Genomic DNA, 16,995 nt, shown 5'->3' on the forward strand with positions numbered 1-16,995 from the left:
TATTGGAAAATATGATGGCAGGCTGATTAACAATTACTTCAGTGTAGTTTTAGTTATATAAATTACAGAATAATTGTATTAGCTTCTATTGATCAGAACAATGCCACGAGTCAGAATAGACAGGTAAATTTGTATATGTTGAATTGAGTAATCAATAAAGATACATTACTTTCCAATGGAAAAATATTGTTGTTGAGTGTCTGTTTACTCTAAGAAAAATAAAAGAATTTATAGCTGATTGTGTATATTCCAAATGGTGATGAGGATGGAACACCCTATTAGGTGCTCTGGGATCTTGATTCAAATATAGCTTACACAATGTTTTATTTTTGCAAATGTGATGAGGGGGATATTCAACTTCCAAGTTTCTAACCATCATTGGAATGAAAAATCTCACCAGTCTAAAAAATCTTATAGCCTTTGAAAATCCTATTACTCCTACAGACAACACATGAATTGCAGAAATTTGCCAATACCATTTTATTCAGAGGCCGGCCATTATTAGAGCAAGATTCAAGTTTTATCGAAGAAACCAGATAATTCAGCCTCCAATTTCCTGGAAGACTGATGAAAATAAATTGAGCATTGTAATTTGATGGATTATTTGCATGTAGATGAAGTCCTCTGCATTCATTGTGCGACTTATGCGACTCTTGGTTAACTTATAGGCTGCTAGCTAACCAACATCTCACAGCATTGGGTACAAATGTCAAAGGAGTGAAGACACAAAGAAAAAACAAGATATGAAAGTCTACTTGGGCATTGCCGATTTCAAAATTGTTAAGCCTGGAAATTCCCAGTCTCAGTCCGGTTACCAGTGCTATATAGTGGAATATAGACAAGTTTTCCAACAGCATTTATCTGGACAAGTATGAAAACAATAACCCAGCATTCTTCATTCAACCAACACCAGCAAAAATAGTTTACTAGTCATTCATCTCATTTCTGTTGTGGGATCTTGCCTACGTTACGGCGAGATGCACAGCAAAAAGTAAGTTACTGTTTGTGAAGCTCTTATATTGGAGAGCTGTGATAAGGCTCTATATAAATGCAAGTTATTTCCCTCTTTCGTCTTCAACTTAGGACAACCAATAATAATAATAATAATAATAAATCAACTTTGTCATTGTTAGTGCACAAGTGCAGTACAACGAAATGTAAGCTTGCGGCTCCCGAGAGTGTACATTTTGATTAAGACATTTAACATACATTTGGCTTGTAACATAAACATAAACATAAACATAAACATAATAAAGTGCATTGACAGATGTGCAGGCTTTAGAGTTTATTAGCAGAGTTCAGTAGGATGACAGCCCTGGGAAAGAAGCGGTTCCTAAATCTGGTCGTGCGGGTGCGAATGCATCTGTAGCGTCTCCCAGATGGCAGGGGGGCGAACAGACTGTGGCTGGGGTGGGTAGGGTCTTTGATGATGGTCAATGACCTCCGTAGACAATGTTTCTGGTAGATGTTCTCAATGGTCGGTAGCCGGGTGCCGGTAATGCGTTGGGCAGTTTTGACTACCCGCTGCAGGGCTTTCCGGTCATAGGAGGTACAGCTGCTATACCACACTGTGATACAGTTCGTCAGGATGCTCTCTATTGTGCAGCGGTAAAAGTTAGAGAGGATCCAGGGTGACAGGTTGCATCCCTTCAGCCTCCTTAGGAAATATAGGCGCTGCTGGGCCTTCTTCACCAAAGAGGAGGTATTGAGGGACCAGGAGAGGTCTTCCGTGATGTGGACTCCGAGGAACTTAAAGCTGCCCACCCTTTCCACCACAGCCCCTTGGATGTGGGTGTGTCTTCTGCCTTTAGACTTCCTGAAGTCCACAATGATTTCCTTGCTTTTCTTGATGTGAAGGGCCAGATTGTTGTCGGCGCACCACTTTGAGGTACTGGACCTCCTCCCTGTAGGCTGACTCATCGTTGTTGGTGATCTGGCCTACCACCGTGGTATCATCCGCAAACTTGATAATGGTGTTGGAACCATGAACAGCCACACAGTCGTGGGTGAAGAGGGAGTAGAGGGGGCTCAGCACACAACCTTGTGGGGCCCCTGTGTTCAGGATCGGGGGGGGGGGGGCCCCCCCCCCCCCCCCCAAGAGTAAACCTGTAAAATTGTAAACCTGTGAAATTATCAGACAAGGCATTTGTACCAATTTGGTGTGGGAATCAGATTACACAATTATCCTGATTGCTTATGAAGGGAATGGTCTATGACCACTGGTCAAAAGTATTCAGACAGGACTGCAGTAAAAAGAATTTGAGGATTCGAGTGTGCAGTTCCTATCTAAAAGACATTCTGAAGTCTTCAGATGGTTTGAAATAATTAGAATGAAAGAAAACCATGTGGTGACAGTTTGAGCCTCTCCCAGACTTGACAAACCTCAAGCAGTCCCTTATCCAATGGACCAAAAGATAGAAGAGCTAAGAGTCCCTTGAACAACTTCAAATAATTGAAAAGCGAATTGTGCGATGGTGCAGTGGCCATATTCCCTTAAAGATAGTTCAATCTGAATGTATGGGAACGGTCACTGGACTAGTAATCAAGAGGCATGGAATAATGATCCAGAAACGCGAGTTCCAATCCCACCACAGCAGCTGGGGAATTTAAATTCAGTTAATTAAATAAATCTGGAATAAAAAGCTAGCATCAGTAATGGTAGCCATGAAAATATTGGATTGTCGTAAAATCCATCTGGTTCACTAATGTCCCTTAGGGAAGGAAATCTGCTGCCCTTACCTGGTCTGGCTTATGTGTGACTCCAGACCCATAGCAATGTGGTTGACTCTTAACTGCCCTCTGAAATGGCCTAGCAAGCCACTCAGTTGAAACAAATTGCTACGAGACAAAATAATAAAAATGAAACCGGATGGCCCTCCCGGTATCGACCTTGGCACCGGCTACAGACACGTCACACCCAGCCCAGTCAACCATGCAAAGTCCTCTTCACCAACATCTGGGGACTTGTGCCAAAATTGGGTGAGCTGTTCCACAGACTAGTCAAACAACAGCCTGACAGTTAGAGTTATACTCTCAGAATCATACCTTTCAGCCAATGTCCCAAACTCCGCCATCACCATCCCTGGGTATGTCCTGTCTCACTGGCAGGACAAACCAGGGGTGGCGGCACTGTGGTATACAGTCAGGAAGGAGTGGCCCTGGGAGTCCTCAACATTGATTCTGGACCCCATGAAGTCTCATGGCTTCAGGTCAAGCATGGGCAAGGAAACCTCCTGCTGATTACCACCTTCTGCCCTCCCTCAGCTGATGAATTAGTACTCCGCCATGTTGAACACCACTTGGAAGAAGCACAGAGTAGCAAGGGCACAGAATGTACGCTGGGTGGGAGAGTTCAATGTCCATCACCAAGAGTGGCTCGGTAGCACCACTACTGAAGGACATAGCTGCCAGTCTGGGCCTGCGACACGTGGTGAGAGAACCAACACGAGGAAAAAACCTACTTGATCTGGTCCTCACCAATCTACCTGTCGCAGACGCATCTGTCCATGACAGTATTGGTAGCAGTGACCACCGCACACAGTCATTGTGGAGACAAAGTCCCGTCTTCACACTGCGGACACCCTCCATCGCGTTGTGTGGCACTACTACCGTGCTAAATGGGATAGATTCAGAACAGATCTCGCAGCTCAAAACTGGGCATCCATGAGGTGCTGTGGGCCATCAGCAGCAGCAGAATTGTATTCCACCACAATCTGTAACCTCATGGCCTGGCATATCCCTCACTCTACCATTACCATCAAGCCATGGGACCAACCCTGGTTCAATAAGGAGTGTAGAAGAGCATACCAGGAGCAGCATTAGGCATACCTAAAAATGAGGCGCCAACCTGGGGAAGCTACAACACAGGACTACATTCATGCTAAAAAGCAGAAGCAGCATGCTATAGATAGGGCTAAGCAATCCCACAATCAATGGACCAGATCAAAGCTCTGCAGTCCTGCCACATCCAGTCGTGAATGGTGGTGGACCATTAAACTAACGGGAAAAGGGGGCTCCATAAATATCCCCATCCTTAATAATGGTGGAGCCCAGCATGAGTGCAAAAGATAAGGCTGAAGCGTTTGCAACCATCTTCAGCCAGTAGTGCCGAGTGGATGATCCATATCAGACTCGAGCTGACAAGTGGCAAGTAACATTCGCACCACACAAGTGCCAGGCAATGACCATCTCCAACAAGCGAGACTCTAACCATCTCCCCTTGACATTCAATGGCATTACCATCGCTGAATCCCCCACTATCAACATCCTGGGGGTTACCATTGATCAGAAACTGAACTGGACCAGCCATATAAATACTGTGGCTACAAGAGCAGGCCACAGGCTGGGAATTCTGCAGTGAGTGTCTCACCTCCTGACTCCCCAAAGCCTTTCCACCATCTACAAGGCACAAGTCAGGAGTGTGATGGAATACTCTCCACTTGCCTGGATGAGTGCAGCTCCAACAACACTCAAGAAGCTCGACACCATTCAGGATAAAGCAGCCCGCTTGATTGGCACTCCATCCACCACCTTCAACATTCACTCCCTCCACCACCAGTGCACTGTGGCTGCAGTGTGTACCATCTACAAGATGCACTGCAGCAACTTGCCAAAGCTCCTTCAACGGCACCTTCCAAACCCGCGACCTCTACCACTTAGAAGGACAAGGGCAGCAGACGCATGGGAACATCACCACCTACAAGTTCCCCTCCAAGCCACACACCATCCTGACTTGGACCTATATCGCCGTTCCTTCACTGTCGCTGGGCCAAAATCCTGGAACTCCCTTCCTAACAGCATTGTGGGTGTACCTACACCATATGGACTGCAGCGGTTCAAGGCGGCGGCTCACCACCATCTTCTCTAGGACAATTAGGGATGGGCACTAAATGCAGGCCTAGCCAGCGACGCCCACATCCCATCAATGAATTTTAAAAAAAGCGGCCTCCTCCCGAGGTCCCCACCATCACAGAAGCCAGTCTACAACCAATTCAATTCACTCCATGTGATATCAAGAAACGGCTGAGCACACTGGATACAGCAAAGGCGATGGGCCTTGACAACATCCCGGCTATAGTGCTGAAGGCTTGTGCTCCAGAACCAACTGCTCCTCTAGCCAAGCTGTTCCAGTACAACTACAACACTGGCATCTACCCGACAATGTGGAAAACTGCCCAGGCGTGTACTGTCCACAAAAAGCAGGACAAATCCAATCCAGCCAATTACCACCCCATCAGTCCACTCTCAATCATCAGCAAAGTGATGGAAGGTGTCATCGACAGTGCTATCAAACGGCACTTACTCACCAATAACCTGCTCACTGATGCCCAGTTTGGGTTCCTCAGGACCACTCGGCTGCCGATCTCATTACAGCCTTGGTCCAAACATGGACAAAAGGAGCTGAATTCCACAGAAGTGAGTGTATCTGCCCTGCAGTACCCCACTAATCACTGCCTGCCACTCGGAAAAGGACCCGTTTATTCCAACTCTTTGCTTCCTGTCTGCCAACCAGTTCTCTATCCAAGTCAGTATAATGTGGATAAATGCGAGGTTATCCACTTTGGTGGCAAAAACAGGAAGGCAGATTATCTGAACAGCAATAGATTGGGAGGAGGGGGAAGTGCAATGAGACCTGGGTGTCCTTGTGCACCAGTTGCTGAAGGTAAGCATGCAGGTGCAGCAGGCGATTAAGGCAGCAAATGGTATGTTGGCCTTCGTAGCGAGGGGGTTCGCGTACAGGAACAAGGATGTCTTGCTGCAGTTGTACAGGGCCTTGGTGAGACCACACCTTGAGTATTGTGTGCAGTTTTGGTCACCTTATCTGAGGAAGGATGTTCTTGCCATGGAGGGAGTGCAGCGAAGATTCACCAGGCTGATACCTGGGATGGCAGGAATGAAGTATGAGGAGAGATTGGGTCGATTGGGCTTATACTCGCTGGAGTTTAGAAGAATGAGAGGGGATCTCATTGAAACATTCACCCAGAGAGTGGTGAACCTGTGGAATTCTCTACCACAGAAGGCAGTGGAGGCCAATTTATTAAATATATTCAAGAAGGAGTTAGATATATTTCTTAAGGCTAAGGGATATGGGGACAAGGCAGGGACAGGGTACTGAATTTTGATGATCAGCCATGATCTCACTGAATGGCAGAGCAGGCTCGAGGGGCTGAATGGCCTACTCCTGCTCCTATGTTTTGATGTTTGACATCAAGGCAGCATTTGACCGAGTGTGGCATGAAGGAGCCCTAGTGAAACTGAAGTCAATAGGAACCGGGGGCGAAAACATTCTACTGGCTGGAGTCATACCTAGCACAAAGTGTAATGTATGTACCTTTAAGGGGGGGGGGGAACTACTTTTTACAGCTCATGTATACTGTAGTACCGGCAGGGACCACACCTGTATATAACGCTGAGTAGTAATCTGTACAGATCAGTTGCAGTCTGAGCCACGTTGAGTAAACACCTATTGTACCGTTCTCCGCAGTCTGTGTCTTCTTATACACGGACGTAACATTGGCGACAAGGCAGGTTCGAACCTACCTGCAACTCTGCATCACCTCCCGGGGATTCGTTCCTGGAGATCAGTGGATTGGAGGTCAAAGCCAGAGACTCGGGCGTCGACCACGGGCAACCGCCCAGTCATCCAGCAGAGACTCGAGAATTGCGGGGGAGGCTGTCGAGAGCCAGGCTTGGCTTTCCAGTCGAGGTGGTCCAGCGAAACGGGCTGGCAACAGGTAGTGCGCAGACCCTTCCCGGACAGCGGCGGGCTAGAGCCCGACCGAGTGGCACAGCAAAGGGCCGAGCAGCGTCGATGGGGGGAAAGAGCGAGAGGGCAGAGCGCACAGGGCGCAGCCGGTGTTCAGGGGCCGAGCAGCGTCGGAGGGAGAGAGAAGCTCGCGAAACCTACAGGGCGCCGCCATTGCCACGAGAACCGCCGGGAGCGGCGTTGGCAGCAGCGAGGGAGGAAGGAAAGCGCGGGAGACGCCATTTTAAGCCATTGGGAGACGCCATTTTAAACCACACCCAAAATGCCGAAGAGTGGCAGGATCACCGCATTTGACAATGAAGTCGAAGATTGGACTACATATGTCGAACGAATAGAGGTGTACTGCAAGGCAAATGAGGTGTCAGATGACAAGAAAGCGTCGGTATTGTTAAATTTAATGGGTGCAAAGACGTATGGTTTATTACGAAATCTAGTAACCCCAACGAAGCCCATGGAAGAGAGTTTTGAAGACATAGTAATGATACTAAAAAACATTTAAACCCCACACCGCTGCTGATAGCAGAAAGATTCAAGTTTCACAAACGGAACCAGCATAAGGATGAAAGCAATGCTGATTATTTAACAGAATTGCGCAAACTATCGAAACACTGCCAGTTTGGAGCGGGACTGGCAGATACTTTAAGGGACAAGTTTGTGTGTGGGCTTCAAAGTGAAGGAACCCAGAAACAGCTTTTATCTGAAAAGGACCGTACGCTGGAAAAGGCTTTCAGCATTGCGGTATCATATGAAGCAGCAGCACGGGGCGCTACAGAGAAACAACAGAGACCGCAAGAATATGGCACAAACGAAATGTCATATGAAACAGAGAAGTGCTATCGCTGCGGCAGAACAACACACGACCAGCCGTCGAAACAGAGCTGGAGAGTCTGGAACGTTCAGGTATACTGTCCAAGGTAGACTGGAGCGAGTGGGCTACACCCATCGTCCCTGTGATGAAAAAGGTCGTTGAGCAGCACGCCTGGGGAACCAAAGAAGGTTCGCATCTGTGGGGACTTTAAGGTTACAGTGAACCCGGTCCTTCACACCGTACAATATCCACTTCCGCGGATTGAAGATATTTTCGCCTCGCTATCTGGAGGGAAACGCTTCACTAAGATTGATCTGGCCCAGGCGTATCTGCAAATGGAGGTAGAAGAAGCATCAAAAAAATACCTCACAATTAACACCCATAAAGGTCTCTACCAATACAACCAGCTGGTATTCGGTGTAGCATCAGCTCCGGCTATTTGGCAGAGGGCAATGGAACAAGTCCTGCAAGGGATCCCAGGGACCCAGTGTTATTTGGACGACATCCTGGTCACGGGCGAAAATGACAGTGATCACCTCGCCAACCTGGAGCAGGTGCTCACTAGATTGAAGGAATATGGGCTCTGAGCTAACCGCCCCAAATGCGAGTTTTTTAGAAAACAAATCTCGTATTGTGGCCACGCTATTGATAAAGAGGGGTTACATAAGTCCCCAGAGAAGATTGAGGCAGCAGTCAAGGCTCCAGCACCGGAAAATGTGTCACAACCGAGGTCGTTCCTCGGGCTGGTAAACTACTACTATAAGTTCTTGCCAAATTTGTCTACAATACTACACCCACTGAACACCCTACTGCAAACTGGGGTGCCATGGAAGTGGAGTGACGAATGTAGACGAGCTTTCCAGAAGAGCAAAACACTAATCACATCGAAAGAGGTATTGGCCCATTACAATCCGGCATTACCAATTCGGCTAGCATGTGATGCGTCACCCTACGGCATTGGAGCGGTGCTGTCGCACAAATTCTCGGACGGCTCAGAGAGGCCAATAGCCTTTGCGTCACGATCACTAACCTCAGCCGAGTGTAACTACGCCCAGATTGACAGGGAGGCCCTCAGCCTAGTGTGGGGAGTGAAAAAGTTCAATCACTATCTGCACGGGCAGAAATTCACCTTGCTGACTGATCACCAGCCTCTTGTCTCCATTTTTAATCCGAAGAAGGGCGTTCCGGTGATGACTGCGCAACGACTACAAAGATGGTCACTTTTTCTAGGGGCGCACCACTATGAGATTGAATACAAGGGCACGAAACAGCATGGAAATGCTGATGGGCTATCACGCCTGCCACTGCCTACTGCGGAGGAAGCACCAGCAGTGGATCCTGTCGAAATATTCCATTCGACTATAGTTGAATACCTACTGGTAATTAACGTTTGTATCGAAAAGGAAACCCGAAATGACCCGACACTGTCTCGGGTATATGATTTGACGGTGAAGGGATGGCCAGCACATAGCGACTCACTGTTGCCAGCATTTTCGACAAGGAGAGAACAGCTGTCAGTGTGCCGGGGGACCTTGATGTGTGGATCCAGAGTGGTAATTCCACCCAAGTTAAGGGATAGAGTGCTCAATGAGCTTCATAAAAGGTCATCTGGGAGGGGTACAAATGAAAAGCCTAGCCAGGGCTTGTGTGGTGGCCGGGAATCGATAAACAAATCAAGGACCTGACCAAGAGCTGCTCAGGATGCCAGAAAGTCCAAAATGCACCACCACAGGCCCCTCTACACCCATGGGAGTGGCCCTCATCTCCATGGCAACAGGTGCATATTGATTTTGCTGGTCCATTCATGGACTCAATGTTTTTAATAGCCGTGGATGCGCACTCGAAATGGCCTGAGGTCATCAAAATGTCCTCCACCACCACGGAGAAAACTATTGCAGTCCTATGGACCATTTTTGCCAGGAATGGCTTGCCAGAATAGATTTTCTCCGACAATGGACCACAGTTTGTGTCCGAAGAGTTCCGGAGGTTCTTGAAAAAGAATGGGGTAAGGCATTGCACATCCGCCCCGTATCATCCAGCCAGAAATGGATTGGCTGAGAGGTTCATACAAACCTTTAAGAAGGTAATAAAGGCTATGTACAATGACAACATTCCGCTGCAGCACAAGGTGGACAATTTCCTGTTCGCCTACCGGAATGAGACATATGCAGTCACCAACCAGGCCCCAGCCATGATGTTCTTTAACCGAAGGTTAAGATCTCGCCTGGATTTGCTCAGACCAAACGTACGAAGAGATGTTGAGAGTAAGCAATTCCAGCACATCCATGAGAAGCCAACAAGGAGCTTCAATGTAGGGCAACCAGTCTTGGCCCACGACTACCAAACAGAAAAATGGCAGGGCCCACTAATGTACACAGTGGACGTTGGGGAGAGCATCGTGAGACGCTATGCTGACCAGATCCTAGAGTCACAGGAACAAGTCAACCCCATGCCTCGCCCATACGTACCTGGTGATGAACCCGACAAACAGGTAGCATCTACCCCAGAAACAGTAGCATCGGAAGCTGATGAACCAACCGATGACAGGGGCCCAGAATCACCTCCGCACCAAGAGCAAGACACTCGGGAAAGGCGCTATCCAGAAAGGATCAGGAAGCCGCCCCAAAGACTGAATTTATAAATAGACTATTTTCAGCTAATGTTGCATGTTAAGTGTTAATTGTAATTAGTTTGATATTTAATTGTTAAATGAGTGTTATGGTACTGTTAATCTAAAAGGGGAGGAATTGTAATGTATGTACCTTTAAGGGGGGGGGAACTACTTTTTACAGCTCATGTATACTGTAAAGTACCGGCAGTGACCACACCTGTATATAACACGGAGTAGTAATCTGTACAGATCAGTTGCAGTCTGAGCCACGTGGAGTAAACACCTATTGTACCGTTCTCCGCAGTCTGTGTCTTCTTATACACGGACGTAACACAAAGGAAGATGGTTGTGGTGATTAAAGCTGAATCAATGATCAGCCATGATCGCATTGAATGGCGGAGCAGGCTCGAGGGGCCGAATGGCCTACTCCTATCTATGTTTCTATGAATCATCACAGCCCCAGGACATCGTTGCAGGAGTTCCTCAGGGCAGTGTCCTAGGCCCAACCATCTTCAGCTGCTTCATCAATGACCTCCCCTCCAACATAAGGTCAGAAATGGGGATGTTCGCTGATGCCTGCACAGTGCTCAATGCCATTCACAACTCCTCACATAATGAAGCAGCCCATGCCCACATGTACCAAGACCTGGACGACGTTCAGGCTTGGGCTGATAAGTAGCAGGTAACATTCGCGCAACAGAAGTGCCAGGCAATGACTATCTCCAACAAGCGAGAATCTAACCACCGCCCCATGACATTACCATTGCCGAATCCCCCATCAACATCCTGGGGGGTCACCATTGACCAGAAACTTAACTGGACCAGCCACATAAATACTGTGGCAACAAGAGCAGGTCAGAGGCTAGGTATTCTGCAGCGAGTGTCTCACTTCCTGACTCCTCAAAGCCTTTCTACTATTTACAAGTCACAAGTAAGGAGTGTAATGGAATACACTCCACTTGCCTGGATGAGTGCAGCTGCAACAACACTCAAGAAGCTCGACACCATCCAAGACAAAGCAGCCAGCTTGATTGGCATCCCATCTATCACAGAATCACAGAAACCCCACAGTGCAGATAGAGGCCATTCCAGCCCATCGAGCCTGCACCGACACATATCCCACCCAATCCCCGTAACCCCTACACCAACACATATCCCACCCTATCCCCGTAACCCCACGTATTTAATCCCCCTAACACTAAGGGTCAATTTTTATCATAGCCAATCAACCTAACCCGCACATCTTTGGACTGTGGGAGGAAACCGGAGCACCCGGAGGAAACCCACGCAAACACGGGGAGAATGTGCAAACTCCACACAGACAGTCACCCGAGGCAAGATTCGAACCCGGGTCCCTGGCGCTGTGAGGCAACAGTGCTAACCACTATGCCACCGTGCTGCTACCGTAAACATTCCCCCCCCCCCCCAAACCAGCATACCGTGGCTGCAGTGTGTACCATCTACAAGATGCACTGCAGCAACTCCCAAACCCGCGACCTCTTCCACCTAGAAGGACAAGGGCAGCAGATGCAATGGAACACTGCCACCTCCAAGTCACACACCATCCTGACTTAGAAGAATATCGCCGACCCTTCATCGTCACTGGGTCAAACTCCTGGAACTCCCTACCTAACACACCTGCACCACATGGACTGCAGCGGCTCAAGCAGGCGGCTCACCACCACCGTCTCAAGGGCAATTAGGGATGGGCAGATTGGAACACCACCACCTTCAAGTTCCCCTCCAAGTCACGTACCATTCTGACTTGGACATATATCGCTGTTCCTTCATCATCATTGGGTCAAAATCCTGGAGCTCCCTACCTTCACCAAACAGACTGCAGTGATTCAAGGCGGCGGCTCACCACCACCTGCTCAAAGGAAACTAGGGATGGGCAATAAATGCTGGCCTTGCCCGTAAATGAATAAAAATATTAAAAATTCAACCGATATGTACTTAAGTGGGCTCCACCGTGTAAAATTAGTGTTCTTTCCCTTTTAAGACCTGTTACTGTCTGACTAAGAAGTCTGAAGTGATTCATTTGGGTTGGAAGAATGAGAAGAGCAAATGTAAACAAAGCGGTACAATTTTAAAGGGAATGCTGGAAGAGAGATCGGGGGGGGGGGGGGGGTGGGTGTGTATGTACACAAATCTTTGAAGGTGGCAGGGCAAGTTGAGAAAACTGTTAAAAAGGCAAATGGGATTCTTGGCTTTATAAATAGGGGACTAGAGTACAAAAGCAAGGAAGTTATACTCAACATTTATAAAACACTAGTTAGGCCAATTCTGGGCACCACACTTTAGGAAGGATGTCAAGACTTGAGAGGGTACAGAAGAGATTTAATGGAATGGTAGCAGGGATGCAGGACTTCAGTTATGTGGAGAGAGTAGAGAAGCTAGGGTTGTTCTCCTTAGAGCAGAGAAGGTTAAAGGGAGATTTAATCGAGGCGGTCAAAATCATGAAGGGTTTTGATATCGTTAATAAGGAGAAACTGTTTACAATAGCAGAAGGGTCGGTAACCAGAAGAGACAGATTTAAGTTGATTGCCAAAAAGAACCAGAGACGACATGAGGACATTTTGTTTTATGCAGCGAGTTGTTAAGATCTGGAATGCACTGACTGAAAGGGTGGTGGAAGCAGATTCAATAGTAACACTCCAAAGGGAATTGGATAAATAATGAGAAAAACAGTTGGGTAAAGGAAAACAGGGCTAGGGGGAAAGAGCAGAGGAGTGGGATTAATTGGATAGCTCTTACAAAGAACCAGCACAGACACGATGGGCCAAATGGCTTCCTTCTGTGCTGTATCATTCTATGAAAGTGCTTTAGTATATATGCACAAATATATAGACAATGGTTATCAATGTATACTAACAGCCGACCATACAAGGCCTGGATGTGGATTTTGTCCTAAGGTTCCTAATTCAGCACTTGCTGCAACTCCAATGTCAGGCACTAAACTTGGCTTCATTATCAATATTATATAATTCCATAGAGAAATGCGAAAATAGGGATGGATCATCATGACTGCCACTACATTAGAGGGTAAATTTTCTGTTTTATTACTCTTGGGGCAAAACGCCACGCAGTAGAATGTACACAAAGTTAGGGGTACAATTTCCCAACATGCGCTTCAGGTGGACACGGTTCCATGCTGGGAGTGCCGAAGCAAAAGGTTTACCCCTATATTACCATTCCAAGATGTGAAACTGTAGTCTTAAAATGTCAGTCAGATAGATAGAGATGCGACTTAGCAAGGCCGATCAAGTAGAACTTGAAAATGAGATGGGGTGGGCATGTGGCCCAACATTTCCTGCAGAGCCAGGAACAGCAGCAGCAGCGATGACACGGTGAGTGGGAGCGGTGCCGAGAGAGGAGCAGCTAGTAAAGGGATGAGTGAAACCTGGGGACCTTGCTGTAGGTAAATAGTGAAAGATTGCTTCCACCAATGGGTGAATGGAGAACAAGGGGATGGAGACTGAGGATTCGCACTGCGTTCAGGGATCATCACAAGCTCCAATACAAGGAGAAGCAAGATGCAGGAGGGCCAGGTATGGGCCGGCTGCAACCCACAGTAGTGCTGTGGAGCTGGTAGAAGTATTCCTCCTTCTCCATGCTCCACAGAAGGAAAAGGCTTCCCTAGCATTTCCTCAGCAGCTCCTTTAAAGGACTGCTATAGAACTGGAAAAACTGATGGAAGCTTGAACGGCACATGCACCACTTAGTTTGTGGCACATTTTCCAGAAGTGTCCTAAACAGTTACAGGACCTTTTACATATTAAAATTTATCCAATGCTGTTTTGAGGCAGCCACCTGGGACACCCAAAAACAGTGAGGACCAATATGGCGACAATCAAGCCGCTGGCACCGATTAGGTGCAGGACCTCGCACTCAGGAATTGGTATACATAGCACCTGCTTACACCCAAAAAACAGGCAAGACACACACCAATTTCTAACCCAGCATGTCTAAATAAATTTTGCTGAAAGTAGCTCACTGCAAGTGCCAGGATGTTGGATCAAGCACAAACTTGTTCTAAGGGATCTCTTTAAACACTACATTTGCTGTTTAATTACATTTTCCTGGACAGGTGTCTGAATCAGTTTGTCTCACTCTCTACTATAAGAAATGTAAACATTGTAATTACTACCAACAAGTCAAAGGTGGTAATTAGAGTTTTCAAAATCCAACGCATTTGCTTCTTGTATGGAAAAACAAATTAAATGAGGAAAGACAAAGTGGGGGCTAAATTGGATTACCCCGGAAAATGGGCGCAGGGATCGCAATGAGTGATGAAGCCACGCCTGTTTGAAATGCAGGCAGCACGCCATCTTCGTGCTGCCTGCTCATTAGCATGATTTCTGCATGCAGCCAGCACTAATGACGCGGTTTATTGGCTGCACACATCAGCAGGGGGCCCAAAATTGTAACTTCCTAGTACTTCTTAAAGCTAGCCTGCATCTCCTAAAGGGGATGTGGCTGGAGCAGGTGCTGCGAGTCGTGCAGGAAGTGAATCTGACCTGGGAAAGTGAAGAATGGCGCAATATGGAAGACAGCGGGCTCGAAGGTTTTCCAACGTAACACCGGGGGTCTTGGTGGAGGAGGTGCAAAGAAGAGATGTCCTGCGCCCACAAAAGAATGGGAGGCCCTTCAGACACAGGGTCAAAAGGCAGTGGGAGCAGATAGCCGTGGAGATCAATGCTAGGAGTATAGCCCCAAGGACCTGGATAAAGTGGCGCAAGAAATTCAATGACCCCACACGAGTGGTCACGGTCGCTAAGTGCATCTTCAAATGCCATATCTTACCAACTGCACCACTAGCCTCAGCCACTCCTCAATTCACCATATCCCCAACACTCACCTATCAACCATCTATCTATCAGGGCTCATACCTAACATTCATATGCTTCACCTCACCCTCAGCACTACTGCAAGCCTCACACCCACACCTTGCACACAATGTCAGCTATTCAATCATGATAGCCAGATTACCAAACAGATTTCACGACTCACTGACAAACTTCCCTCTCTTGCAGGACAAGTTGGCGCATAAGCAGAGGCAGCAGGAACTAACCAGAGGGGGACAGGCACGCCCGCATGTCCTAAACCCCATGGAGGTGGTGGTGCTGGCCATTATTGGAACAGCCATTGCTGTGGGGCTGGAACCATTGAAAAGGACGGTATCCTCATACCTAATCCCCCTCCTCACATCCGACTTACCGCTCATCTCAATCTCTTCTGACTTACAAGCTGCAAATGGTGTAAGCATGCACCTCTTACTTTCCCTCACCACAACCTTACACTTGGTCCCTTTACCTTTCAGATACCAAAGAACTGCAACCTGGCCAGGCAGTGGAGAAAGACTAAGAGAGCGATGACGAAAACACACCGTTACTTGATTTCACACTCGCAGCCAAAACTCACGATACTGACACTGCGCCTATCTTGGAGGATAGCACAGAGACATGATCTGCACGGAGACACACCAGGCACAAGTGCGCTGCAGCCAGTTCAGGGGGCAAGGATAGCACAGGAGCCAGCTCGCCGGAGGGAGAGATCGTATGAGATCTGCTGCAGAGGATTCAGATGAAGACTTCGATGGGGCAGGCTACAGGAGGCGGCTGATAGGCATACGCATAAACAACGAATTTGGGAAGCCTGCCAGAAAGCAGTTCAATGTCAAGGAGCATGGAGGAGTCTGGCACCAACTTGGCAGAGGTTTGTGCGTAGCTTGGAGCCCATTCTTTTCAGCATGGAAGTGGTGGCCAACTCCATGAGCACACTTCTGGACCCAACCAGGATGCAGCGTCCAATGGCCGATGTCTCAGCTTCCACTGCAGCACAAGTAGCATCCACCAAATGACTGAGTGCTGCAGTGGAAGCTCAGACTGCTGCCATCATGGCTCTGGATACCAGTGTACAGAGGGGTCCCCAGGGAGTCACAGCATTCCTACAATCTGTTCTCCAACAGATATGCTCCGTAAAGACCCTCTGCAGATATGGCCTCCTGCTGAGAGCTTTTCTCCCCTTCCTCATTCTTCTAGCAGCTTGCCTTGTTCTGCGAGGCCTCTGCTTTGTCACACTTCAGTTCATAGAGAATGAGGGCTCACTGATGATGACAACAACTTGTATTTATATAGCACCTTAAACGTCCCAAGACGCTTCACCGGAGCATTACAAGACAAAATATTTGACACTGGGCCACATGAGGAGAAATTAGGGCAGGCGACCAAAAGCTTGGTCAAAGAGGTAGGTGTTAAGGAGCATCTTACAGGAGGAAAGAGGTAGCGAGGTGGAGAGGTTTAGGCAGGGAATTTCAGAGTTGAGGGCCTAGGCAACAGAAGGCACGGCCATCAGTGGTTGAGCGATTATAAATCAGGGATGCTCAAGAGAGCAGAATTAGAGAAGCGCGGGGGGGGGGGGGGGGGCGCATTGGTTGTGGGGCTGGAGCGAGGCCATGGAGGGATTTGAAAACAAGGATGAGAATTTTGAAATCGAGGCATTGCTTAACCGGGAGCCAATGTAGGTCAGCGAGCACAGGGGTGATGGGTGGACGGGACTTGGTGCGAGTTAGGACACAGGCAGCCGAGTTTTGGATGACCTCAAGTTAACATAGGGTAGAATGTGGGAGGCCAGCCAGGACTGCGTAGGAAGAGTCAAGTCTAGAGGTAACAAAGGCACAGATGAAGGTTTCAGCAGCGGATGAGCTGAGGCAAGGGTGGTGACAAGCGATGTTACGGAGGTGGAAATAGGCACTTAGTAATGCTGTGGACGCATTTCAGGGTCAAATATGACACCAAGGTTGCGAAT

At 48.0% G+C, this 16,995-nt stretch overlaps 1 protein-coding gene across 1 annotated transcript in view; it reads right to left on the reverse strand.

The window, feature by feature from the left end:
- Positions 1-16,995, reverse strand: part of g2e3 (G2/M-phase specific E3 ubiquitin protein ligase) — a 105,596-nt gene that overhangs the window by 55,198 nt on the left and 33,403 nt on the right. The gene's annotated exons all lie outside the window — the stretch shown is intronic.

The sequence above is a fragment of the Somniosus microcephalus genome, chromosome 12 (assembly GCF_052327205.1).
Source record: "Somniosus microcephalus isolate GS21.2 chromosome 12, FLI_Smic_1.0, whole genome shotgun sequence".
Taxonomy (NCBI): domain Eukaryota; kingdom Metazoa; phylum Chordata; class Chondrichthyes; order Squaliformes; family Somniosidae; genus Somniosus; species Somniosus microcephalus.